Source organism: Nomascus leucogenys, chromosome 17 (genome assembly GCF_006542625.1).
Source record: "Nomascus leucogenys isolate Asia chromosome 17, Asia_NLE_v1, whole genome shotgun sequence".
Lineage (NCBI taxonomy): Eukaryota > Metazoa > Chordata > Mammalia > Primates > Hylobatidae > Nomascus > Nomascus leucogenys.
In genome coordinates, this window is record NC_044397.1 from 63,643,440 (window position 1) to 63,671,006 (window position 27,567).

The 27,567-nt window shown below is 39.7% G+C and overlaps 1 long non-coding RNA gene across 2 annotated transcripts in view; it reads right to left on the bottom strand.

The window, feature by feature from the left end:
- LOC105737805 overlaps positions 1-27,567 on the bottom strand; it is an 85,441-nt gene that overhangs the window by 43,281 nt on the left and 14,593 nt on the right. Inside the window, exons 2-3 of one of the 2 annotated variants that reach the window (XR_001113500.1) lie at positions 25,294-25,477; positions 22,891-24,416 (exon numbers count right to left, since the gene is read on the bottom strand). This is a non-coding gene — a long non-coding RNA (uncharacterized LOC105737805). Of the gene's footprint in view, positions 1-22,890; positions 24,417-25,293; positions 25,478-27,567 lie in introns of those variants that run through there. The other variant, XR_004026468.1, reaches the window with a different exon arrangement.

Below are 27,567 nucleotides of genomic sequence, written 5' to 3' on the forward strand. Positions count from 1 at the left end.
AAGATATAAATTAGATTACAAGTGACTCCCTTGTTCAAAAGTTTTAGATGGCTTTCCATTGTGGTTGGGATAAAATCTCAAGTCTCTTCATGGCTTTCAAAACTCTTCATGATCTGGTTCCTATCTAACTTTTCAAACACATCTCATGCCTTTGGGTTCTTATAAAACTAATCTCAAGTTTATTTGGCCTCTAACAGTTTCTAGATCCACACCAAACTTTTCACCTCATCAGAACATTTGTGTTTGCTAGTCCCGTAAGCCTGGAACCACCTTCTGCAGTTTTAGCATAGATGGCTCCAAGCCTAAAAATCTATACATAGAGCAGAAGGAAGAGTGTAATTAAAAGAGCTAACCAGGTCTTACTTCACACTTCAGATCCTTAGCACCATGGATCGGACCTGTGTTGGGAAGAAAGAAGTCATTTAAATCAAGTTTATGATTGAATCTTTAATCTAGATACATGTTAATACAGAAAACATTGTGGAATTTGCTTAAGATGTTATTGAAAAATACAGATGGGAAATTCACTATACCATGGTTGAAGGCAAAGTTTGGGGGAAAATTAAGAAAAAATAATAAAAAGTACATCAGATCTATAGTGTCACCATTTAACACTTCTCAACAAACAGTTTTTGTGGTTTAGGAAGAGCCACAGATGCACACTTATATCAGAACCAACCACATAGTGAAACTTCCGCCTTGGTTCTAATAATATTCCAGTTGACTCCTTTTAGTTTTCTAAGGAATGTATCTGGGATGTATTATAAGAATCTTATACCCTGATTAAGTAGTATTATGTGTTAAGCAATAAAAACAATTCTCACAATGCAAGCAGTCAAAAAATGGAACTCTTGAATATATTTACTAAAATAAAACAAAAAAAGTAAAGGTGTACTTCAACTGATGGAGGTGAAAACTTAAAACAACTCAAGAATAAAAAAGATGTACAGTAAATATTAAAACCAATAAGTATATAGAGTGATGTATACTGCTTATAAATATTAATTAGAAATATAAATGCACAAATCAGTATGGTTCTTTAAAAAACAATGGCATATTATGCAATTAGTCATGTAATTTAAAAATGGATTTAATATCCCAGGTGAATTAACAGCAAGTAAGAAGTAAAACAAGTAGAGAAGAGATGAAGTAAAAACGTACCACATTCTTTGCTACAAATATTGTTAGACTTAAAAGTTCTTGAGAATTAGAGACATGTAGATTTAGATGTGTGGCTTGATACTCTGAAAGAGATTCAAGTGGAATAAAAAATATATGTAACTTGCAAATCACTATAAAATATTAAAGAAAAGCCTTAATATTGATAGTCTCCAGAGTTTTTTGTGAACTGAAGGAAAAATCACTTTCATTTTATACAAAAATTGTTTGCAAATATAGGAAAACATAGGGAAATGTAAGAGTGTTGCAGTTATTAACACTGTGTCTGTTAAAGAAAGTTACTTTTTTAAGTGAAGGCACATAAAATACATATTAATATAATGATAAATTAGTATACATTTATTTACTTTTGACTTAAAAATAAGAGTATATCTTCTCTTTACATGTTCATAAAATATTTGGCATATATTAGTGTACAAAACATCAGTAATTTTCCAACAACAGATATTGCACAAAATATCAGATCAAAATTCCTTAAGGTTATACCAAAATATGCATTTTTAAAACTTCAGTCTCATTAGTTTCTTTGGATCTTTCGTTAGCATTTAATATATAAAATTTCAAATACCAACTCTCAGTTTTCTCCTTAGTAATGGAACCTCCAATTTTTGGCTACACAGATGGCCAACTAGAATAAGGACTCCCCTTGCACCTAGGTTAGACATGTGACTACATTCAAGCCAATGAGATGCGACATGTACCGTCTGGTACATGTCCTTCAAGAGAAGGGATATCCCTTTCCTTGTCATTTTCTTTTTCCTGCTGCCACAGCAATGAGTTGGAGCATAAGTAGCTGTCCTGGGCTCTGGAGCATCAGCTAACGATGGCTGAGCAACACAGCAGATAATCCTGGGAACCTGAAGGTGCTGAGACCTCTCTGGTTACGTTTGTTGGGAGCCTTTTCTGGTTAGTGATAGAAAAATCAACCCAAACTGGGTTGTGTGGAAGCAGAAGTGGTTGACAAGAAGCAACAGCAAGGAGTGCAGGCTACTGTTTCTAAAAGCTTCACAGTGAAGCAAGGAAAATGTGGAGCAGTAGTTTGTGGGAGATCAAGACTGGGAGAGGGACAACCCTTTCTGGGGGCATTCCAGAAGAATCTGGAATGTTTATAGTCTGAGTTCAAGAGAGAATTACCTGGGAAGAGAGTGAAAAATTGAAAAAACTGTTGGAACAAAATCTAAGAAGGGCTAGGAGGGAATAGAATCAAAAGCAAACGGGGAAGAGACTAATCTCCTGTGGCAGAAGGGAAGAATACAGATAAAGACACATTTGGCTTAATACCTAGGTGATGGGTTGATCTGTGCAGCAAACCACCATGACACAGGTTTACCTATGTAACAAACCTGCACATCCTGCACATGTACCCCAGAACTTAAAATAAAAGTTGAAGAAAAAAAAGACACATTTTAAAGTTCAGGGTAAGTAAATTAAGGATGCAGTAGTCTCCATTTTTTCCCCAAAACTTGAGAAACAAAGCAAGTCTTAAGAATGAAGAAAGTAGTCAAGGTTTGAATAATCCCTGAGGGATTTGAAAGACAAGCAAACAGAAGAAAAGAAAAAAAAAACCATTCTTGAGCATTCCCAAGGTCTCACCCGAAGGCCATAGAATTTGTCGTTTCCCAGTGAGCAAAGCAAAATGACTTCCTTCAGCAGTGCTTCACAGCTTAGAAATCAGAGTCAGTCAGAATGAATCATTAGGCTGTTGTAGAATAGACTATTTGCAAGGCTTATACAGCAGAAGATCAAAGGGTTGGTGGAAATGAGTGTGTTGATTACAGTGTGGTGGAAACAATAAACCATCAAGTCCAGACAAGTTAGGAAATACATTGAAATAAGAAGGGACCGAGAGTCTGATTCAATAGAGACAAGGTAAGGAGATTAGGCTTGGGCACACTGGCAGTGAGTGGAGCAGGCATGAAGACATGGCAGTGACAATGGAAAGAGGGAACCTGGTGGTTCGCACAGGAAAGGTCATGGCAGAATACGGGAAGTCAGAGGTGGAGCGGAGAGGCCAAGGGGTGGATGCAAATGAAGTTACAGCAGAGGGGGGGACAGCGGTCAGAGCAGAGGGGATCAAATGACTGTGAAGCTGGGAAGTGAAGTGCCTCATCCAAATGAAAGTTGAAATCACCCTTGGTTTTGGAAGGAAAAGGCTTAGAAAAGAAAATGGATCCAGAGTCCAGCCTTGTTCCAGAGGCTATGACTATCAACCCAAAACTCATAACTTGGAGACAAGCAGCCACTGGAAATAAGAGAGCAGCCCAACTAGCTAAAGAGATGCTTCTTGTCAATATCACCCAGGACTTTCCATAAACGTAAAGCCCACAAAATGCGCACTGTTAGGTCTGCTTTAAAGTGATTTTTAGAAAAATATTTTATTACTATTAAATCACTGTGAGTGAGATATGTTGAGTTCTTACTGTTATTATTGTTTTCCTACAGAACCATGCAAGATCAAGGTAGTATTGATTTTTTACTTTTTCTCTTGTTCCAGTAGAGGGCACTCAAAGCTCAAATAAATGCATGCAATCATTTTTAACAGCAATTGTTGTTTTATATAATTAAAACTCATCTTTAAATGAAAAAGAGAACGTCTAATTTAATAAAACTTAATTACTAGTCATGCATGTAAATTTTACTAAAATGAGATGAGATCTTATAAGTGTCTAAATGAGGACATGCCTCCCCAGACACACTTCTTTCATTTTCACTCAGCACACACTAAAAGTGGAGAGGAAATTCTCTTGTCTAAGAAGCAAGTTGGGCTTTCGAAACACCAAGTCTGCCACAGACACCTGATCCTCCAGTTCTATTTTCATTCCTCTCTGGACTTCTTTGATAAGCGTTTTCGACAAACTGGAAAATAATCCTGTGGGCTAATGGACAAATATCCTTCAATGGAGAACATCTAAGAAAGAGTTAATAAGACAGAAATGACATTGGAACTAGAGAAGCCACCCTCTGAAATATGTACAACCAATGAATGAGATGGTTAATACTGAGGTTGGTGCCACTGCACAGTCCACAAGAAGTTCTCAGGAAAGTTTCAAGAAGACCTTATGTTTTAGAGAGTTAAGAAAATGCAAGTATTATTACTGCTTGAGGGAAGACTATCTTCCAAGCACAAGATTAACTCTGTGTGGCTTTGGTTGCCATGTGGCAGAATGATGGTGGAAGATTTGAACAGTGGGGATGTTGCTGTCCTCCTGGAGGAACTAGGCCCTGGGGTCAAATGATTCTACCGCTGACGTCTTTGCCGTGGTGGGGCTGCTATGATCCAAACATGGCAGCTTTTCCAGACACAGAGGACATTTCAGTTTGGATTTATTTTTTTATGTTGGAGTAATGATTCTTTGCGGGGAGCAAATGAGAATCATACCAGCATCCTTCAATAATGGTGATGCATCAACATGAATTCACCTCTTCGGTAGGGTTCAGGATGCTACAGGGGGGAGAAGACTGTCTCCAGAAAAGTCTTTTTGGCAAGGATGGTAGCCCTGACATTATAAAGAGTATGTTATGACTTATTTATAACAGATTTTTTTAAATAACTAGTTGCAAGACTCTGAAACATTATGATTTAAGAACTCCCTTTATCTGCACCTCACCCTGACTAGACACACAGTCCTCCCCGCACTCAGAAACCAAGTCCCTTCTCCTCAGGAATAGTGCAGTGCTGGGATTCTCCTGTCATATCAGAGATGCATCAACGCTGTTACACTGAGGATGCAAAGGCCAAAGTCTAAGAAGCTACGCAAAATTGAGTTTTTTTTTTTTTTAAAAAGAAGCACTTTCCCTTTTTCCTAATAACATGGCAGTACAAGATAAGGGATTTAGAATTGAAGATCCTGAGGATGTCCACACATCAATAATGAAAATCAAAGTACTTTAAGACTATAGGTTAAATATAGAATATTTATGGGTTGGTGTTATTGTTGGCCATACCTAGCCTTGCCATCTATCGTTAAAAGACCAGGCAGCTGCTGTCTCATTGTTTATTCTTCTTCTCTGCTCTCTGACAGTGGCTTGGTTTATAGTTGTAGGCAATAAATTACACGGTTGAGTCTAGTTTCTAACCTTGTAGCTAAAGAGTTCCCATTACCTGGTTAGGCAAGCTAAATATTTTATTTAAAATGACTTCCATAATCATTATAAGAAAATCATTCAAATGAGAGTGAATGCTGATGGCCTTAACATGAACAAGCAATTCCCTATACAACAGTGTGGTAGAGTGGCAAACACACAGTAGTGCAGCCAGAAGGTCTGCCTTCTATAATTTAGGCAAGTATTTCTTCCCTATGAGTCTGTTACTCTTCTTCACCCAAACCAAATAATATCTAGATTCTGTGCCTATAGGGATGATTTTTGTATCGCCTAGGATGCATTCTGCTGCAAGCAACAACAACAACAAAAAACCTAGCTAAAAGTGGCTTAATAAATAAAGGTGCATCTGATCTTACCCAACAGGAAGTCTAGGCACCAGAAAATTCCAGGGAAGTTCAGTCAGGAGCTCAGTGATGTCAACCATCTCTGCAATCATCTTGGCTTTTGCTTCAAGATCACAAGATGGCTGTTCCCAGTATCATATCCTCACACAGTGACATTTAGAGACAGAAAAATTTGTATTTTTCTTATTTCCATTTTCTTAAGGGCTGGAAACACTACTCCAGAAGTTCCAGACTTCACCTCACTGGCCAGAATTGTGCAAACTGCCCATTCCTGGGTGAACCACTTGTCTAGACTTCACCTCACTGGCCAGAATTGTGCAAACTGCTCATTCCTGGATGAACCACTTGTCTAGGATATAGAATTACCATAGTTAGCCTGGATCAATCAACATTCTCCCCCTGTGGTGGGAAAGAGTTCCAGACTGCCCTGCCATACAAGGTGAGCATGAACAAAATCAGGGTTCAGTGAGGAAAGGGTGGTGGCAGGTGGCTGTGGTTCCTTCCCAATCTCTATTTGCATGGAAACATATACACAGATGTACTCATTCATACCCCTAATGACAAGTGTTTCTATCTAACTAACACAGTTCCATCAGGTAAACTCTGCCCTCTTTGCTGCACAGTTTGGAAACTCTCCTTTTTAGAACATAATTGCAGTTTGGTCAAAGTACTTAGGAGCACATACAGGGCCCTACATATTAAATTCCTCAAGCAGGATCTACTAAGCCTGCTTTAACTTTGTTGAATCCCAATCCCTGTAATTAATGACATTCCATTATATCAATTATGGGGAGAGTTGATCTCTCATCACCGCTAGAGCCTCGCTAAGTGGCGATGGCATAGAAGGGGAGAGGAACATAGGGTTGCTTCTAAAACTCATCATGATCAAAAGGTCAACTTCATAGTACCAGTTTTTTTCTGTCCCTGTGGTTGGATAATTTCCTTCAGAAAAGACCCAGAAGCCTCCCTTTACCATATATGTCCTCATCTTTCCATTTCAGGAAACTGCTTCAATTCACGATGGTCTCGCCTGTGTCCAGCATGGTGTGCTGTCTTCCCTTACCTCCACAAGGATGGTTCCACAGATGGAAACAGAGGCAATTTATGGCCAGGGGCAAAGTGACATGGCTTCTATTCTTTACCCTTTTACCTCTGGCTTCAGTGTCTTTGTCTGAAATCCTGTTACTGGGGATGGAGGGGAATGGAGCTTTTCTTCTGGAGTTGGGCTGGAGTTCCTTCTCATTTCAGTCCAGCTGAGCTGGGACTGCAATTTGTTCTAGGAGACTGTCACACTGGAAAAGTAACCGAACTCATACATTAGAAGAGAGCTGAGGTCCAAAATACCAGAAAGTGAATCAGGATGTTCTCAACAGACAGAGAAGCAGGGCAGAGGCAGATATCAGTTGGGAAATGGATCCAGAAATTCAGCTCCAGGACAGTGTAAGTGGGAGAAAGCACCCCACAGTCAAGGGAACAAATATTGAGAAGGGGATGGAGCAACTGATGGACATGTGGGTCAGCCAGTCTGGCTTAACCAAGAGTCGTTTAGATAAAAAAAGTCTTCCAAGTTGTTTACATCATCAATCTATTGGGGCTTTGAGAATGGCAGTCATAAAAATAAGAATGCATTCCTAATTTTCTTTTTTGAAATAGAGAGTGATTGCTTTGGGATTGAAAGCTATTTATTCTTAGAGTAATCTGAGGTTCTCCCTTGTTCTCATACTTTAACCTCATCTTACTCAAGATTCTTTCTAGATTTAGGGATCATTATTCTCATGCAGTTAAATTGTATCTTCAGGGAAAATGAGTTGGCATGGAATTTGTTGTGTCTGTCTCCCTATTATTGCTGTGGATTTAGATGTGCTATTTTGTAGAACATGTTAAAGAAAATAACCTGGAGACACTATGCATGTACATTTGGGTTCAGATGACAATTTAGTCTATCGATTCATTCTGTGTAGAGTAATTAAGCTGTATTTTCTTATACATGCCTGTATTGAAAAAGAATGGTTTTCTAGGGATAAATCTATCTATTGATAACTATATCTATATCTATGTCTACATCTATAGCTATACCTAATCTCTATCTATATTTACATCTATCTTAGTTGAGAAACCTTTTGGCTTCAAGGAATAGAAAACTTGACTAACTTAGCCAAGCTGAGGCTTACATGTCTCAGTTAACAATACACTTGGAGCCAGACAGTCCAAAAGCTGCTCTGTTTATCTTTTTGCTCTGTCATTCTCAGCATGATGGCATATTGCCTCAGTGTCAAAAGATGGCTGCTCCAGCTCTAGCCATCTCATCTGTGTCCAAGTCAGGAGAAAAAGAAAATTGCTGGCACCTTCTATACTTTTATCAGGAAACGATGGGCCTCAGTGGCCGGAACTAAATCACATGGGCTTGCTACCTGCAGAGAAAGCTGGGAAAATGTGCATTTTATTTTTCCAGCCTTTATGGAAGAGGTGGCCCCGGAAGAATGGGGCTGAGGATGATTTTGAAGTAAAGCAGCTAACAATGACCCACACCTTGCTGCAGTGAAGGCCCAACACAGGGCAGCAGTGACAGTCTAAGGACAAGATCTTGTTTGTTGGTTTTAACTTGGGCATTTTTATAGGGTTTTCTTATTTAAAGGAAACTTTGCTTGGAATGCCATAATAGCCCTGAACAATAGTAGATGCATAGAGCTTCAGAAGCTGGATTTAGAAACAGCCTGAGGGCTGGCAAGTGGGAATGTTAAAAACAAATTTTTAAATCTAATGTTTACTTATTTGCCTTGCGTTTCTTCACTTATACCTATCTTTTCATAAAGAGATTTCAGGAGCCTTATAAAGGAACATAAATTATTACAAAGTAGCACAAGTTAAAGTTGGAGCAAAAAAAGTGTATGGAGGAGAGCAAACTGGAAGCAGAAATTTAACCAGAAATGCACTTCATGTTGAGATAAACATGTACTCTGGGAGGGACCTAAATCTGCCCTTAATCTTTTTATCTGTCAAAAAGGACAATCATGGCAGTGACATACATAGGTCACAGGACATATGAGGTGCAAACAGAGCCAAGGTATCAAGCAAGAGCACAGAAGAGGGTCCTACATCGAAGTATTTCATCTACTTGCCCAGTTTCTCTTCCTTATTTTTTGCCACCTGTTTTCTCTAGAACAGACCCCATCTAGGTTTCCTTCTGCTATAGTGGGAATGACTCCCTGGGTCCTGGAGCTGAATCAGGGGGAGAGCAGGCATCATCCATGGGTGCCCTCCTGCCTCCCAGTATTATTAATATTTGCACCTCCCTCTTGGTCCCGAGGGCTCCACAGCTGTTTGGCCATGTGGAGTCTTTTTTCTAGTGCCTCTCTTGTGAAGGGACATTATTTTTGCTTTACTTCTTTTCTTGGGTTACAGGAGAAAGAAGACATATTTTTTAGAACATGTAAGGTGTCAGGTACTGGTTCTATGTCTTCTAGAAACTCATTTAATCTTCCTGCTGGCTTGGAAGGAGTCACATATTATAGTTGGGTTGAATTATTTGCCCAAGGTTAGAGCTAATCACTGGCAGAGCTGGGATTTGAGCTTGGATATGTCTCTGAAGCCTTTCCATTATACCGCTTTTTTTTTTTAAACCTGCATTTATTTATAAAACCGAGTTCCACTGCTGAAGTTGGGCATCTGAGGTTAGATTAATCTCTCCTCTTACCTCTACTCCCCAGCCAATTTCTCTGAAGCCTGTGCTCAGAAGTTTCCTGGAGTTGGAATTGGAAGGCTCATTTATTATTTCATATTCTTTTACTGAGTAGCTGTGTGACCATCAGTAATTCACTGAAGCCTTCTCAAAGCCTGTGGAGTGGGAACTACGATTACAACCCCACTGGCTCCGTGGTAGTGGCAGTGGGAGGGTGGGGTTGGTGTCAAACTCAGACTAGATCGTATTTGTTGTAATTATATGGAAAAATATAAGCTTTAATCACATTCAATGCATTGTTTTTTACTTATTATTATGACCTCAAGATGTTGTTTTTGAGAAAAATCCTACTTCTCCTTTGGTTTTCAGCCCTTGGGTCACTTTTTAAGGAAAATCTGGCTGTCTTGTCTCCAGGAGTGCTGACTCCATGAGCTCCCTGTTCTGTTAATGTCTGCCTTCTTCCTGCAAAAAAGGGGAGGTTGGCTGTTTTATTCAGGGCTGTATTCCTAGCCTCTACCACAGGAGTTAATACAGATCAATAGGAATATCTCTGAATTTTAATATCAGGTTTACTGTCAGGTTGAGAGATCACTCCTCAAACCTAGAAGAGTGAATTTTTTTTAGCAGATATTTCTTGCAGTGAGGTAGTTGCTTTGGGAAGGAAGGGCTTTTGGAGTCATGTCAAAGGTGAATAGTTTGTAACTCAGGCATCTCATAAGGCTGATCCCGCTCACAGCTCTAAAAGGAAGGACTCACGCTGGGGAAGTAAGCACAGGAGCTACTGGATAAAACAGATCCTAACTGACATTTTAGTGCCTCTCTAAAACAGAAATTGCTGATGTATTGTATTTACACACACAAAGCTATGTACACTTACACCCATCTCTGTGGGCTCATGTACACAGACACATGACACCATAGTTGGACTCTGAGGAGCACAACCTGGGAGGAAAGGGCTTTGGAAATTCAGCTAATCATTCTTGCAGATCCCTCAGTTATTAGCAGGGACAGCGGCCATCCTGCAACCACAGTTGGGCAGCCTCTGCCCCTGGCTGCTCCACATAGCTCTGCAGCTCCCCAGTCCTCTGCCTTGGCAGAGTTTCCAACATTTAAAAATAAATAAGTAAAGAATTTTCTTTTTCTCATAATGAATGGTTGCAAATCAAGCTCAGCTTATACCTAGAATCCAGGAACATATTCTTGGACTTGACTACCTGGAAACAAGAAATTTGAGGCAATGTCTTCCCAGCATGACTTCCTAACCACCAACGTAGTTTAGGGTAGTATCCATGCACAAGACAAGGAGGAACAGGCTGAGCTGCAAAAAGAAAATGGAAACATTCAAGGGAGACAGTAGGAAAATTTTTTTGACTGTGCAGCCAATCGGGCAATGGAATAAATGACTTGGGGAAATATTTGTGGCTCCCTAAATAGAGGTGTTCAGGAGAAAAGTGAGACGGAACACATATTCTCATTGTCATTATTAAGCAGCATTTATTGAGTGTGGACAGAGTACAAGGTAGCTTTCCAAAGGCTGAGACACCCCCAGTTCCTGTGGAAAAGTGTGGGGAAGAACTGCATTTTGGCAGCTCTGGGCCATGGCGGAACTCATGACTCATGAGGACCCTGTTGGCGGTCAGAGTCTGTGACTTCGTGGCAAGTTTACAAACTCTGAGATGCCTTCTGCTCAGAAAACTGAGTCTCAGGCTGGTTATGAACATGAAAACATTAGTAATTGCTGTGATCATTAATGGTAACTCTAACAGTTTAGTTAGAATTCTATGTGGGATTTTTGCTATTGTGTTTTAAAACATTATTAATCAGACACATCATTTTTCTTATTTGATAGAGAAGATTGTGGTTGAGAATAACCACTAAGCATTGATGTATTCTGCCTCATTTTGAATTGAAACAGGAGGGCTAACAGAGAATGGTATGAATAAAGGGGAATGGGCTGGAAAAGTGCATGTGAGACAGAGAAAGGTATGAAAAGTCTAGGACTTTGTTCTTGTCCAGAATCTTATCATGTATTAGAAGGAGGAAAAGTAGTTGGTCAAAATGCTCTATAAAAACCTTCCTTATGACCTGCTTTTCCTTAGAACTATGGCAGGGGTAAAAGACAGAAACATAGAATTGTCTCATTATTTCACAGAAAAGCCATCCTCCTAGTTCCCCTTTTTGGTTACCTTAAATAACCAAATAACCAAACTGATAATTTGGGAGATATTTTTATTAACTCTGATTTCCTGGGGCCTGACTGGCTAACTTATGCATTGACTCATGAAATAAAACAGCACTTTTCATCAGAAAGAAGACGGGGCTGGGTGTGGTAGCTCATTCCTGTAATCCCAGGATTTTGGGATGCTAAGGCAGGAGGATCACTTGAGGCCAGGGGTTCAAGACCAGTCTGGGCAACATGGCAAGACCCCCTCTCTACAAAAAAATTAAAAAAAAATTAGCCAGGTGGGGTGGTTCATTTTGTAGTCCTAGCTACTCAGGAGGCTGTGGTGGGAGGATCACTTGAGCCCAGGAGTTTAAGGCTGCAGTGAACTATGATCACCCCTCTGCACTCCAGCCTGGGTGACAGAATGAAACCCCATTTCCAAGGAAAAAAAATTGAAGTTAAAAATTTTAAATATTAAAGAAAGGAAAACACTATATCCTTCCTCCTGATTTTTGACTCTTAACTAAAACTAATCATCCTCTCCCCACTTTCACTGCACAGAGAAGACTTTCCAGATGGGCTATAACATTGCCTTTTTCCCTCTCTCCCCTCTTTTCTACCCTTGTTACTTTCTGCATCAATCTTGGGGCTGTCACTTCCAGAAAACAAGGGAAAACTGACACGTTAAATCTTGAAAACACCACCCCTTAGTGAAGCCTTCCTTTAGGGTAAGAAATGGAAGTATCTCTGTAGAAGTGTGTCTTGGGAATTGCAGGTTTCCGTGTATACCACTGATGTAGAATATCACAGAATCAATGATCCTAAGAAGAATGCTTAACAGATTCTAGGAATTACTAATTATCTTCCTTCCAGGGTATTTTACCAGGTTACAAAAGTCAGAGAACAAAGCCAAAGAATCTGTATTATCTGTCTAATTGCAAACATCAAGTATGAATGGCTCTCTTTCCAGATGAAAAGGAAAAAAGAAAAAACAACAACAGCAAAAGAACTATATGTTTGAAAAAGAGAAGTGTCCAGGATATTTAGCATTCAGTGGAAAAGCATTCTTCTTAAAGTTATTTACTAATAGAAGAACATTTTAGAAATCTGACACCCTGAAGCAGTCCATGAAAAAGTGGCCTGAAAAAGAGAGAATGATAAGAATAAAAGCAGTGGAATAATTTAGAAAGAAATCCAGGATAAAAAAGGGCCAAGTGAGATAAAAAGGATAAAAAATTGGCAATTGCAGAATTAAAATCTGTACTAGAGATTATAAAGGACAGGATGGGTATTGAATGAAATTCCACACAGATGAGAGTGATACACTTCAGTAGCTCTTCCAGTAAAAAGAGGAAATATACCAACAGTCGAATACTCACAGAGGAAGATATGGGGTTCACGAAATGGAAAACCAACCTAGGAACTGGAGAGGAAACCAGACTAATTGTAAGAAAATATTCTTGAGCTAAAAGAAACCACCAAAGTGTGCGGACTGAAAAGGGCTAAACATGTTTCAGGAAATGTTAATAGAAAATATCACATATCATTCCACCATGGTGAGTTTTTGAATTATGAAGAGAAATAAAAACAAAATAAAATAGAGCTAAGAAGTATCCATGAAGAAAATTTAAAAAGACAGTAACAAGCTAACTTTGAGAGCAGCAAAAAAAAAAAAAAAACAAAAATCAGGCTGACTTTAGACTTCTCCAGAAGCAAACAGAAGGCCATAGAGGGGTGCCATCAATAGAGTGCTAAGATTAAAAGATTATTACCTGAGAATTTGATTCAATCAAGTCTTGATTCATGTCTGACAACCCAGGAACACATTCTCTGATATGTGCCAGTGAACACAGTGTGTTATCACAGGCTTTTTTTGACACTTGTAAACATAGGCTATGGTACAATTATGAGTTTAAAAACGAAGCCTGGTAAAGTGTATTTGTAAAATGAATTGTTTCTAAGATGACTGAAATATAAACTATTTACTTAAATTCCCACAAAACCCTGGGAAGCAAGCAGATAATATTTAGGGCCTCTGTATTTAGAGAAACTAAGATTTAGAGAGTTAAGGGATGTATCTCAGGATCTCACTAATAGAAATGGAATCAGGATTCATATCTAATTCTCAATGCAGAGGGTGTGAGCTATCAGATCAGCATTGCCCCTTTCTGTTTTAATTTGATTTTGGGAAGTTTCTGTAATAAAAACAGGAGAAAATAAAAGAACATTGGCTTGAAGGGTTGACCACGCTTAAAATACATTCCTCCTTCTTTCCCAGGATTAGCTTAGTGCCTGTGTTTCATCAGAAGTCCCTTTAGATTCCACTAACAATCTTGTCAACTACAATAGGAAAAGCCCTTCAATAACAATGTGCTTTTATTTTGGGAGTCCTTGTTATGTGCCAGATACTCTTTTAGGCATAGAGTTCAAGATAAAGAGAAATAAACCAAACAAAATCACCTACTCATGTTTCCTATCAAGAATTAGATGACAGGAAACAAACTACTTAGACAACAGCAAAAGGCACTCATTCTAGCTCTGGTAATTAACATGCCCATTATAATAATTAGCATATTCCATCTTGAATACAAAGGACAAGCTAGGATCACCAGGTATGAGAAAAACCAAAGTTATGAAAGGCGAACAAACAAAAAAATAGATGATGTGGAAAACAGAAATTACTCAGAGCACAAAACAGAAAATGTCTTTTCTAAGGGCACCTTGAAAAAATGTTCTTAGAAATATTTTAAAAGAAATTAAACCCGAAGACAGGAAGGAAACAGCAATTCAAATGCTTTTACAAATTAAAAATATTAGTTAAAACAAAAGTAAAAGGAAGGATAGAGGGTTAAGTTGAAGAAGTCTCACTAAACACAGAGCAAAGATATGGAAATATGAAAGAAAAAAAGGACACAATAGGGACATTAATTAAAAAGATCCAGCATATAATTAACAGCCATGGTCTGCAGTGGCACAGTCAGTGTGTCTCTGTTGTGGTAGTGACTATTGTCATTGCTTATATATTAGTAAAAACAATACCCAACATTTCTTGAGAGTTTTCATTGTGCTAGAACCTGGGCTAAGGTCCTAACCTACAATGTCTTGTTTTATCATCCTTTAAAACTACATATAAGGTAAATGGTTATGATGCAGTTATTGATTGCATTTAGTTGTGCGGACTGAAAAGGAAGTAGTCAAGAAAGAACTCTTGGGTGATTGGACACCAATAACAGATCAAAATTAAAAACTAGGAGCTTGTTTAGGGAGAAAGAAGTTGGTTAAATTTTAACATGTTGAGTTGAAGGTGCCTAAAAGACACCTGAATGGATAAAATCAATATATGGTTGTTTGTATGAGTCTGAAGCTCAGATAAAAGATGTTGCCAGAGAGAGATTGGGAATCACCAATATTATCAGTTAAAACCAGGAAGTAGATGCAATCACTCAAAAAGAGAACACTGAAATGTTCTGTAGAGAGGATTATTGGTAATATTTGTCAGAACAATTTTAATGGCATTCTTGGCACACACCAGATTACAGTTGAAGAATGAATGAAGAATTAGTTCATCACATTCTTCATCTGCCTCAGATGCAAAATGGATTAATAACACCTATGTGAGTGGATGCTGTAGAATTAAAAGATATCACGTTTGAAGAGTCTTTAGCAAGTGCCTGATACATAGTACATGCTCAACAAATGCAGGAGAGAGATATATACATAACTCTCCATATATCACCCAATCACTATCACATAATACTGGAATATATCACTTTATTATGGCAATATGCTATAGTGACTGAGTGCATGGAGTTGGAACTGGATAGACTTGGGTTTGTAGTCTAGCTCTGCCACTGTATAGGTGCATAAAGTTGGACTAGTCACTCTGTTTATGCATGTTTTCTTTCATCTATAAAATGGAGAGTAGAGAAACAACTATCTTCTAAAATAATTTCTAGGCATTGTATATTATTTTGTCCTATAAAATGTTATATATTTTCTAAATATTTGTGTTCTGTTATCTGGCTGAACTCTTACGTAAGTTTGTAAATTAACATAGTTAGGGTTTGTTTTGGTCACACAATGGTGAATACAATTTGTTTTAATATTGGTTTGTGTTTATCTTTCGTATTGTTCTTTTTCATGTATGAAAGGTAGAAAGCCAGGGCTTTGTATATCTTTGCCTCTTTGACGCTTCTGTAGGGCACACTCTTACTAAATTTGGAACAGGCAATGGTGAGTATCGGGCACATGCAGTGCAGAAAGGAAAATGAACTGGGCATGGCCAAGGGAGGAGAGGAAGAGGTGGGTGAGAGACTGGCACACCCCTCACAGGAGCAGTGGAGATTTGCAGGTGGCTGGGCAGTACCTAGGAGAGCAGCAAGGTCTCAGTCCTTGTGGGACCTCTCGGAGAGCACTGGCACCCCAGCACTAGCCAGTGGGGACCCACGAACAGAGGAACTTTCCTTTGCCAAGACCAGGAAACTTTAGAATGGGGGGAGGGCAAAAAACCATAAGAGAGATTTGACTTCCCACTGATTTGTGTTGACTTCGGAACTAAAGAAATGTCACATGTTTTGCATATGAATTTACGCACTGAAAAATTATACCTGTAGCACACTCACACCATCTACTAAGAAATAAAGATAATTTTGTCACCACTTTGTTGTGTTTTGCTCATTATTTTTATTTTTTGCCTTATTATACTGACCAGAACTTGAAAAATATTATAATAAAAGGTCTCACAGTTATCAATGAGGAACAAGTTGGCTCTGATCTGCCTAGACCAGGAAGGAAGAAAAGTTCTCCATGGACAAAGGGAAGATAGGTGCTAAGCCACATGTTACACTCTCTAGCCCAAGACTGAAAAAACTAGACAAGCTCTCTCATCTCTCGGCTCCATCCACCCTCCCCCATTCCTGAATTTAGGTACAGAAAAAAATGTGAGGACTTCAAAGAGAGTGAGGCTTATTTACTAGCATATGGCAAATTGAAGGCTCAGGGTAGGAATTTAATGCAATCACAGAAAAATAAAGTAAATTACCTATCCTGACCACCTGTGTATGTAGATTAAGATTCATCCCCACTCTTAGCGCTTCTGGAAGTTTTTATCTTGTGTAATACTCTCATGGAAGCAGGTGTAGCAAGAACCGGTTGAATGCCACTATGCTAACCAGGCACTCTTAAATTTAAAAATGTTTCCTGTTTAGTGCCATTCTAATATCTGTTAATATATGTAAGCATTATACTTAAATGTTTCTCATGGCATGAGATATGAGTATTGTGCATGCCATATATATTATATTTTAAGTATGAAAGTTTAAGGTCAATTAATATTAGTTTGTCAGCCTTTTGCACCATCCCAAATAAAGGCCTTCCAAGGACTCTCCTTTCCAGGAATCTCATCCAGTGGGCTCCGTATCCCCACCCTCTTCCTCCTACTGCATCCCTTCCTACTTTCCCACTTGTTCCATTGTAATCTGCTGCCTTAACTCTCAGTTTCCACCCTAAGCTTGCCCACCAGCTAACTTCTCTGACATGCAGTCCTCCATGGACATCCCAACTCCTAGCAAGCATGCATGTTTTCCTGCGGCTCCTTGATCTGGGAGACACGGATGAGGATGGGGGTAGGTGATAGCCACTAAGGACTCTTACTGGACCACTGCTGCTCCAAGTATGAAGGCTCAGATGAGAACATGAAATATATAAAGAAAAAAGAAGAAAGCAACGGAGCTTAGTGCTAGACAGCATGAGCTTTCTTGTTTTTGTTTGTTTGTTTGTTTGTTTTTTTGAGACAGAGTCTCACTCCGTTGCCCAGGCTGGAGTGCAGTGGTGCAATCTCGGCTCACTGCAACCTCCACCTCCCAGGTTCAAGTGATTCTCCTGCCTCAGCCTCCAGAGTAGCTAGGACTACCCAATAGTACCACCATACCCAGCTAATTTTTTGTATTTTTAGTAGAGATGGGGTTTCACAATGTAAACCAGGCTGGTCTCGAACTCCCAACTTCAAGTGATCCACCCGCCTCGAGCATCCCAAAGTGTTGGGATTACAGGCATGAACCACTGCATCCGGCCAGCATGAGCTTTCATGCCAAGCTGCCTGGATTGAAATCCTAGCTCCATCACACCTTCAGGGTATATCCTTGGACAAGTTATCTAGTCTTTCCAAGCCTCAGTGGCTTCATCTGTAATTAGCAATAATAAGAAAACCTATTTCAAATTGTTATTTGAAGGGTGAAAGGGTATTACACCTATATAAAGCACTTTGCTCCATGCCTAGCAGAAATGAGTGCTTGATCAATGATAACTAACAGAGCATCATCTTCATCATATTTCCACCTTCATATAAAAACAGCCTTGAGGCTGTGGCTATCTCATTATACATCTCTGTGCCAGACATCTACCCCAGGTTTTTTATTCAGCCAACCCTCTCTTACAGACCTTTGAATCCCTTAACACCAAAGACTTTCACAACCACTCCACATAAGAAACACATCCTATGCCCATGCCCTGGGCTGTTTCACTATTCACAATGGTTTGTCCTTTGAAATCTTAATCTTCAGCATTCCATTTCCTGAGACCCAATGCCCATCAGCTCTCACTCTCTCTCAACATACCTGCATTTCACATCATCAATATCTCTGATTCCTGGATGATGCTATTTTTCACAAACTATCAGTTGCTTTCTGGCTTCACTTCTTTCTTCACCTGGTTCAGATTCCTGAGGGCACAGCTCAGTTTCTTTACTGACCTTTCCTCTTACTCCCATTCTTTGTTGTCCTTTCTCAGCTCCTGCTCTGCCAGAATCTGAGTCTGGATCGCCCGATGTGCACTGTGTAGTGTGCAGCCAGTCACAATAGCCACATTCAAAATGTTCAATAAGCACACGTGGCCAGTGGCTACTCGATTGCATGGTACAGAGTGTAGAAACTTTTCATGATTGCAGAAAGTTCTACTGGACAGGAGTGCTGTATCTATACAATTGACCTTCTCTCTTCTACACCTTACAGTGAAGAACACTTCTGGATAAGACAGAACAACTCTGTGGTTTGGTGTTCCTGAAACTTCTGTGCGTTCAGTCTCAATGACTTCCAGAATGCCTGGAGGTGTTCAGAAGCCCCCTCATCTCCTATCTTCTTCTGCCACTATTATAACATTTCATCTGTCTTTTCAAACCTTCCACTCCACCACCTCCACCAGCTTTGACATCTATCTCAGCAGATGAGCTTACCTTCTTTTGTACTGCAAAATCAATGAGATGAAAATTCTCCTAATTCCCTTCTCTGTCAGTTATTATCATGTCTCTCTATGCCTATCCTTTATTTTTTTCTTCTTGTTTAATTTAAGGCTAATCCTACCACCTATGCTTAGGATTAATTCATCAGCTAACAAATATTTATTGAGCAACTACTACATGTCAGACACAGTTTTAGGTGCCAAGATTTAGCTGTTAACAAAATAATGTCTCTACCCTCATTCTAGTGTTGTCACATAGACAATAAACAAATACCTCAGATGGTGATAAATATAACAGAGAAAAATGAAACAGGCTGGGTGTTAGGGTGTACCAGGGTGGAGTCCATTGCTATTTTATATAGAGTGGTCCAAAAAGGCTTCAGTGATCTGGAAACAAATAACAAGAAATTCAGGGAGTGAACTGCGAGGGTGTCTGATGGAAAATGATGAAATTCCTGGCAGAGGCGATGTCGAGCACAAAGGCTTGGGACATGTACAAGCTCATTCTGTTGGAAGGATAGCAAGGGGGATCACATGGGAAGAATACAGAGACCAAGGAGAAACAGAGAAGAAGGCACGTTTGGGGATGTGGCCAGGTCACGTAGCTTCTCTCTGGCCACAGTAGTGAGGGAGTGGAGAAGCCACGGGAGGGTAGGAGCAAAGGAGAGACCTCATCTGCCTTGCATTTTTGAAAGGGTCATTTTGAGTGTTGGATTCCAGATACTCTATGTGGGCAAGGATGGGAGTAGGGAGATTTGCTAGGAGGCTGTTGCACTTATTCAGGTGTGGTGGTATATTTAGGTCAGTAGGGATGGCAGTTTGGCCCGAGGGATAGTGATGGAGGTGCTAAGGAGTGGTGTGAACATGGTTCTATTTTGGAATCAATCCATCATTCCTCACTTCAGCAGGAAACTTGCTTATCTGTCTTCTCTCATATTGTAAAATTATTTAGCTTTAGCAGCTCACTTCTCTCTGAAGAGAAGCTTTAATCTCTCTCTTAAAATTTAAAAGGGCTTTCTCTCAATCCTCAGTGTCTCCTTCTCTAGTCATTACTCAATTTCTTCTTCACAACGTTTGACAGAATACATCTCCTTAGTCTTCTCATCCCCTCCTCTTCCCACTAAAATCTGTCCCCAAGTAACAAAGCTGATCTGCTCAGGCTAGCACCGGCACTGATTAGAATATTGCCAGATCTATTGGGCCTTTCTGTCAGTGTCTTACTTGACCACATCCTGTCATCTGACATTTTCAAACTCTCACTTTTCTTGGCTTCCTTGACAATGTTCCCTACTTGTTTTTCTGCTACATGTCTGACTCCTTCTCAAAGCTCCTCACAGACTCCTCTTCCTCCACTCACCTCGTAAATATGAAGGTTCCCAAGCCTCTGCCTTTAAATTTCTCATCTTCTGCTCTTCTCTCTCTTGAAGGTAAAAGTTGCTAGAAGAAATAGATCCCAAAATGATGATGCCTCAAAATCAATAAAGGCTTATTTCTCACTCAAGCAATAATAGAAAACAAACATTTAGTGTTTTAAAATTAGTATAATGTTTTAAAATTGAAATTCTAACCCAGGGGCCAAGATACCAGATAGCGATCAGATACTAGAATGAAGGGGATAGAGACCACTGCAAAGCAATCTTTAAAGTAGGTATCTGAGAACAGGTTCCATTAGTTTTAAGACTCTGGAGAGATGTTGAGAATATAAAAGTTTAAGAGAGTGGAGAGCAAGGCAGGGAGGGGGGTGAATTTTGGGAGACGCCTTCAGAAGAAGCACCTGCCAGGTGTGTGTGTCAGTCCCAGCTCTCCCAGCAGGGCAAGGTTAATTAATCTTCTTCAACTCCAGGGAAGATAACTAACATAGGCTTCAACAGCACCTTCTGCAGTTGAGGGACCCTGCATACTGATGCCTGACTCATGCCTGAATAAATGTAAATCGGTCTAAGGCAAGGTAAAGGATAAAAGGAGGAGGGGGCTATGTTTATGAAGAAACCACATTCCCATCAATAGTGGGCTAGAAATGCATGAGTTTCCCGTGGAGCTAATAGGGTCTACATGGGAGGGAAGGCAGGCCTGGCGCTGTTTTAGATGCTGCCCAAGAAGATGGCCTGGGAGGAGAATATGGCTTACAGAAAGAGTCTGTATGCAAAGGACTGCAGAGAAGCAGGGTCCAAGTGAGGACCGGGGAACAGCTGGCCAATAGACAGCTGTGGCAGCTGTTGGGTGAAGGACCCGAAAACAAGAGAATGAGTCAGGTGGGAGCGTCTGCCGAGCCTGGAGTGCATGGGTGATTTTAGTTTTCTCTCCCTAAGTTTTGTTAATGGTGGCATAAGCTTACATCCAAGGATGGAGGAACAGAGGCTTTGTCACAGGTAAGAAAAGGAAATGAGGAGCGAGAGCAGTCAGCTTGAGACATGATGAAGAATTAAACACATGCAGCAGTACAAAAGAAAAAGGCTGCAAACTCCAACATCTCTCCAACCCAGTCCATTCTAAAACTAGGGAAAAAGCTGAGACCTGAAGGGTATTCCTCCAACAGAAGGGACAGGCTCCTAAGTTGGCAAGACAAGCCCTGGCTGCAGGGTCACTGGAAAGCTCCGACCCATGACCTCAGCTCTTGTCCTAGGCCCCAGAGGCTACCCAACCCTTAGACAAGACGTAGATGATGTTCAGAGAAGTAGAAAGGAGGATAGATGAGAACACACCTATGCTATTTTAGGGCAAACAGTAGACCTGCTGTCTTATCACATTCAAAAATGAGTTAACAGAAAAGAATAAACAGCAACATAGGGCTTATGCATAAATTCCTCAACTAACAAGAAGAAACGAAACAAAGAGCAAAGAAAGCTAAAGAGCACATTCAAAAAATAAAGAATCTTTAAATCAACAATTTACACATTCAAGAAAATTTTAGAAACAAACAAAAACACTTGTCAAAAATGCAATAGAAGAAAATGTTCCTGAAATGAGGAACGATCTTTCCATTTCTGGAAAGACATAAACCATAATTTTGTTTCTGGTTTTCTTTGGATGATTAAATTGTAGGAGCCCTCTGTCCCTCCCTCCCTCTTTTCCCACCCTCCTTCTCTCCCTTTCTTTGTTTCCTCTTTACCTCCCTCCTCTTTCTCTTTCTTCTTTCCTTTCTTTTTTCCTCGATGGTGCTTGTATTTGAAAAATGAATACCTATTATTTTTAGAATTAGGAAGAAGCTTTTTCAATTAAAAACACTGTTTAAGGCCAGGCACGGTGGTTCACGCCTGTAATCCTAGCACTTTGGGAGGCCGAGGCAGGCGGATTGCCTGAGCTCAGGAGTTCGAGACCAGCCTGGTCAACATGATGAAACCCCGTCTTTACTAAAAATACAAAAAGTTAGCCAGGCATGGTGGTGCGTGCCTGTAGTCCCAGCTACTCAGGAGGCTGAGGCACGAGAATCACTTGAACCCAGGAGATGGAAGTTGCAGTGAGCCGAGATTGCGCCACTTCACTCCAGCCTGGGCGACAGAGCGAGACACAGTCTCAACAAACAAACAAACAAACAAACAAACACACTGTTCAATAATATGCTACCATTAAATGACAAACTTTGAGTAACTGCAGGTAGAGAAAAACCTGGAATTATCTACGTTGTTATAAAGCCCTGGCATTAGGAAATGATATTTTAATCAAGATAACTGTTGGGTTGTGGATTTGAGTCACATACATAAAAAGACCTGGGATAGGACAGAACCAGAGTTAAAAGAAAAACATTAAAACTGGAAAAAGATATTAATGGAATGGGATCACAAGCTTAGCAACACACTGCAGATCAATTGAATGAAATTAGTGCTCATATTTATACACATTCAATAGGTGATGAAAATGGCGTTCCAAAGTGAAAAGTTCATAAATGGTGTTCATTCAATCTTTGGAAAAATTTCTAAAAAGTCATAGCTCTTCCTTGTTCTGTATGCCAAAATATATTCCAGATATGTTAGATTAAAGAATAAAGTGCCAAAAAATATTTAGCGAAAAATATACATGAGTATCAATTTGATTTCCTGATGGAGAAGCCTCAGCAAAAAGATAGCAATTCCTAGATTAGTTCATATAAAAGTGTAAACTCTCTTTTGGCCTGAAACACTATTAATATAAACAAAATTAAAGGGCCAGGAACTAACAGGGAAAAAAATTACAATAATATGTAGCAGACAGTAGGTTAGGATCTTTAATATAAAAATAGTTCTCATTAATAATAAAATATACTTTACTATAGATAATATAAATGTATATACAATGAAATTTTATTTAAAATATAAAAATGAGAATAAGATTCTTACTAATAAAAGAGAAACAATGGGCAAAGAGCATGAACAGTGACTCAAAAGAAAGTTGTTCAAATGGACAACAAAGTGTCCATTTTAAATAATAATTTAAAAATTCAAATTAAAACAAAGCATATACCATACTTGGCCTCAGTAGGAGAGAACTTTGATAACATCCATCCCAAAACACAGGGAAAGAGTCATGCCCTTACACTGTTGGTTGGAATGTAACAAGTAAAACTTTCAGGAGGGCAGTTGGTAATATATATGAAGATCTTAAATATGTCCACATTTTTATTTTTTATTTATCTTATTTAATTTTAATTTTATTTATTTGTTTATTTTTGAGATGAAGTCTTACTCTGTCACCCAGACTGGAGCACAGTGGTGCCATCTCGGCTCACTGTAACCTCCACCTCCTGGGTTCAAGTGATTCTTATGCCTCAGCCTCCTGAGTAGCTGGGATTACAGGCATGCGCCACCACACCTGGCTAATTTTTGTAATTTTAGTTGAGATGGGGTTTCACGATGTTGGCCAGGCTGGTCTCGAACTCCTGACCTCAAGTGATCCACCTGCTTCGGTCTCCCAAAGTGCTGGGATTACAGGCATGACCCACCGTGTCTGGCACAAATATGTCTACATTTTTAGATCCAGTGATTCCACTTCTAGGAACTTAAGGAAATAATAAGAGCTGCATTTAAATACACATAAGGATGGATGCAATACTTATACGTACAAAATTTGGGAAATGATTTCAATATACAATAATTGTGGACTGGTTTAAAAATAAAGACATACCTATTTGAAAGGTTACTCCCCAGTCACTAATATTTTCAAGAAATAATTTGACTATTGAAAATTCTCAACATACAGTGATAGGTGAAAAATATCAGTATACAGGATTATATTACGGTAGGATTGCAATTTTTTTTTACACATACACAGAAATTTTATTGATGATTATTTCTGGAAGGGATGATTACATGTGATTTACATTTTTTGTTCTGCGTCTTCCACATTTTATACAAATAATATGTGTTTTTTTTAAGCTTAGGATGGATGTCATTTAAAAAGCAACAATTTTGGTATTGGAAGTGGACAGATCACAGAGAAGGTGCCCAATTGCTACAGGGTTTCTTTCTACGCAGGGTTTCTTACTATTCAGATGCACCAGAAGGGGGCGCCTCAGCCTCTTCCCACTGACAGCTGGATCACCTGGTAAGTCTGGAATGTTCAACTCTGCAGGATTCACTTTTCCTCGTGGTTACGCTCCTTTTCTGGGTCTCTCAGAAATTTCCATAGAAGGCGGATATGGAAATTTGAATGCCACCATGAGAGTTTTCTCTAGTCACATGATTAACAGTCTGTGTTGGTGATGTGTGCTTTGGTCAACACTGTTCTACCTGGGCAGCTGCTGCAAATCAGGAGTACCTCTCCATCAGGAAAAGACAGAAACAAAACAGGACTCTACCCTATGACTTTGCCTTAATCACAACAAACAGGTTCATGGAAATGGCCAAATTCACAACTATAACTTAGGAGGTTGACGCAGCCACTAACTGTACCTGAATCAGACTTTGTTTGTTGCTTAAAAAGTTATGTGCTGTTCTTCATGGTACCAGTTAGGGGGCAGCAGATATCCTGGCATCTTTTGTTGTCTAAAGGAGCTTCCAATTAGGAGATCCTAAAGTTTCTATGTATTATTATTTTATTTACCATGTGACATGGTCTGACAGTTCCATCCTGCGCCAGCTGTTCATTTTGGAAGCCAAACCTCTCACCTAGTAGAGTGCTAATAATTCACTACTGAGCAAAGGTGAACCCAAATAATAAAGTATCCTATATAATTACTGCACTCTGCATCAGCCGTTTCAGTTTCATCATTATCTAAATATTACAAAGCCCTAGCCTTCTCTTTTGGGCTATCATTCTGTCTCTCACACACGCCTAAGTAAACTTTATTTTGACTTCTTAAAATACCCTCAGGATGAGATGCAAGGGGATGAGTGTAGGCATCTATAAAATGGCTTCTGCAAAGACCTCAAGATGCTAGTTTAAAAGGATGAAGCATAGCCCAGCCTGCGGTAAAAACATTTGCTTTCCTGATGCATGCAATATTGTGGAGATGCTACTTTTGTGTGTGTGGGGTGTGTGTGTATGTGTGTGTGTGTCTGTGTGTAGCTACTGAACACTCTGAGAATTTTGTCTATTCAAAAAGAAACAACAGAAACATGATGCTGAGCTCTTGAGGATCCTTGAACCAATGTCTTCTTTTGGTTTTGATTACCTACCTTTTTTAGTTTCCAGAAGCTCCTCATGGGATAAAGAGTAGTAGGTGTGGAAACTGGACCACAGAGAGGTAGGCTGACTTGTAACTTTCTAGCCAGGGACAGAGCCAAATGTGTAGTAGGGTCTTTTCAGTACTGGTCTACCCTGGTGGCTTGTCACAGAGCATTTTCCCATCTTTCCAAAGCTCTACAAAATAGGATGCAGGGAGTTCAGGTCAGCCAATAAAGCTTTTTTAAAAAAGGAAGAGAAATAATACCAGTAAGCAACATTGACTATGTACCAGCACATTCTATGTGGCTCACACGACTAACTCAGCTATCCCTGAGAACAATCCTATCTATGAAGGGGGTGCTATTATTGTCCACATTTGTTATACTAATTGGGGAACCAAGTCATTTGCCCAGCAGTTTGAAAGTGTTGAATCCTAAATTTGAACCCAGTCAGTCTGACTGCAGGACCCATACATTCAACCACTACCTTTTGCCTCATCTTCAAATGGTGTTTTGCATACTTCAGAGCACTGGGGTGGCTGTGCCCTTGGTCACTGGGAGGCCATACTTTGCTGCACCCATCTGGACCGTCAGGGTCTTCTCCAGTCAGAGGCAACCGCCAGGGCCAGAGACAATGGAGAATTATTTAGTATCCAGTGGTTCTAGAAACTGCCTCTGTTTCAAGCCCAGGAAGAAGGCGTTCTGAGGAGGACCTTCCTTCTTGGGACAAGGACCCTTGGTGAGATTTGGCCTTTATGCACCTCCATCTGAAAAGCTAAGCTTTTCTCTGGGAATTTGAATTGAAGGTTAGGGATGATTGCTCAGATGGGGAAAGTGTGAAATGGTAATCACTTTCATATGACACTCGAGAAATGTTATAATAAAGCTGAGTAAATTGGAGCATGAGTTAGCCGGTCCTTTGCCTAATGATGTCACTCACTTTGTGCTTCCTCCAGCCTATGATTAATAAAAGAGGGGTTATGACAGTAACTCACTCCTAGTGGGCAGCAGTGACGTCAGCAGCAGCTGAGCAAACTGACTACATTTAGTTGTGCGTGTGTATGTGGGCATTTTTTTTTCCTGTGACTAACATGAAGCTAACAGCATCTAATAAAACAAAAGCTCCTTGAAATTTGGGAAACTTATTGGGTGAACTCTTTTCTACAGGGAGCACCATTTTAATTATTCTCAGCTCATAGTTAAGTGATGTTGGAGTTGGCCAAAATTACCTTGTTGGCTTTCTGCCCCTGTTTCATTAAGGGATCACAAATGAACCCCTGGCCTTTGGGAGAGAGGTTTTCTGGAGTGTTTTTTTTCCTTCTACTATAGAGGCTCCCCCTTCATTCATTATACTCTTCCATCTTTCAAGAGGAACTCAATGAGTAGAAGAGGGATTGTAGCCATAAGTTATTTTTTGAAAGTTTAAAGCTGGTTGTAGAATTCAGTGATTCCATTTTAAACTCTGTAAGAATATTGTGCTTAATTGCAGTTTGCTTTTCCAATCTGATAAAGTGACAGAAGTCCTACTTGCTATTTCACCTTTGCAAACTTGACCTTCCTAAAATTAGAGTGGGCCACCTGGAAATATTTACTCACCTAGCTGAGCTGCTGCCAGTGTCCACGCGAGTCCACAGGACTCGTGAACAGCGGCACTCAGCCCATGCCTTGGAGCCGCTCCCACAGAGGGCAGAAACTTTGGACTCTATTAGGACACGAGGGAGGCAGCAATTCACTGATTTAAAAAAAATACACACAGAACTGCCCCCAGGCTTTTCTGTCGGGCTTTTTCCCTCCAAGCAGCAATTTGGGAACAGGTTGTGGGGGGATCTTTGTGGACAGCCAAAAGTGGATGCAAATCAAGATTGCTGCTCTCTTATCAGTCCAATGGAATCTACATGCTAAACCACCATGTCTTCAAGTCAGCAATGGAACTTATTACCCAAGGGGATCCAGGTGAGAAAAATGATTACAACAATCTGTTCCGCGTTCCTTGGGGAGTATTTTTCAATAATCTTCTGGGGCAATAGGAAGATAAATTGTTGAAGCAGATGTTTCCTGATTGGGTTAGAACTGAGTCATGATAAAAAATTTTGAAGTATATATTGGTCAGGAAGAATGTTGAGGGCATATTTCTTCAGGTTGAGTTAGTCTGGGTTTTTTTCAATATATGTTTTTATATAGCGGTTGTAAATGAGTATTTCTTCCAATATTGAATTTTTTTTGCATGTACTACATGGTTACTTCTTGGGAAGAAGTCCAGGCATTTCTGAATCATTTGAAAGTTGA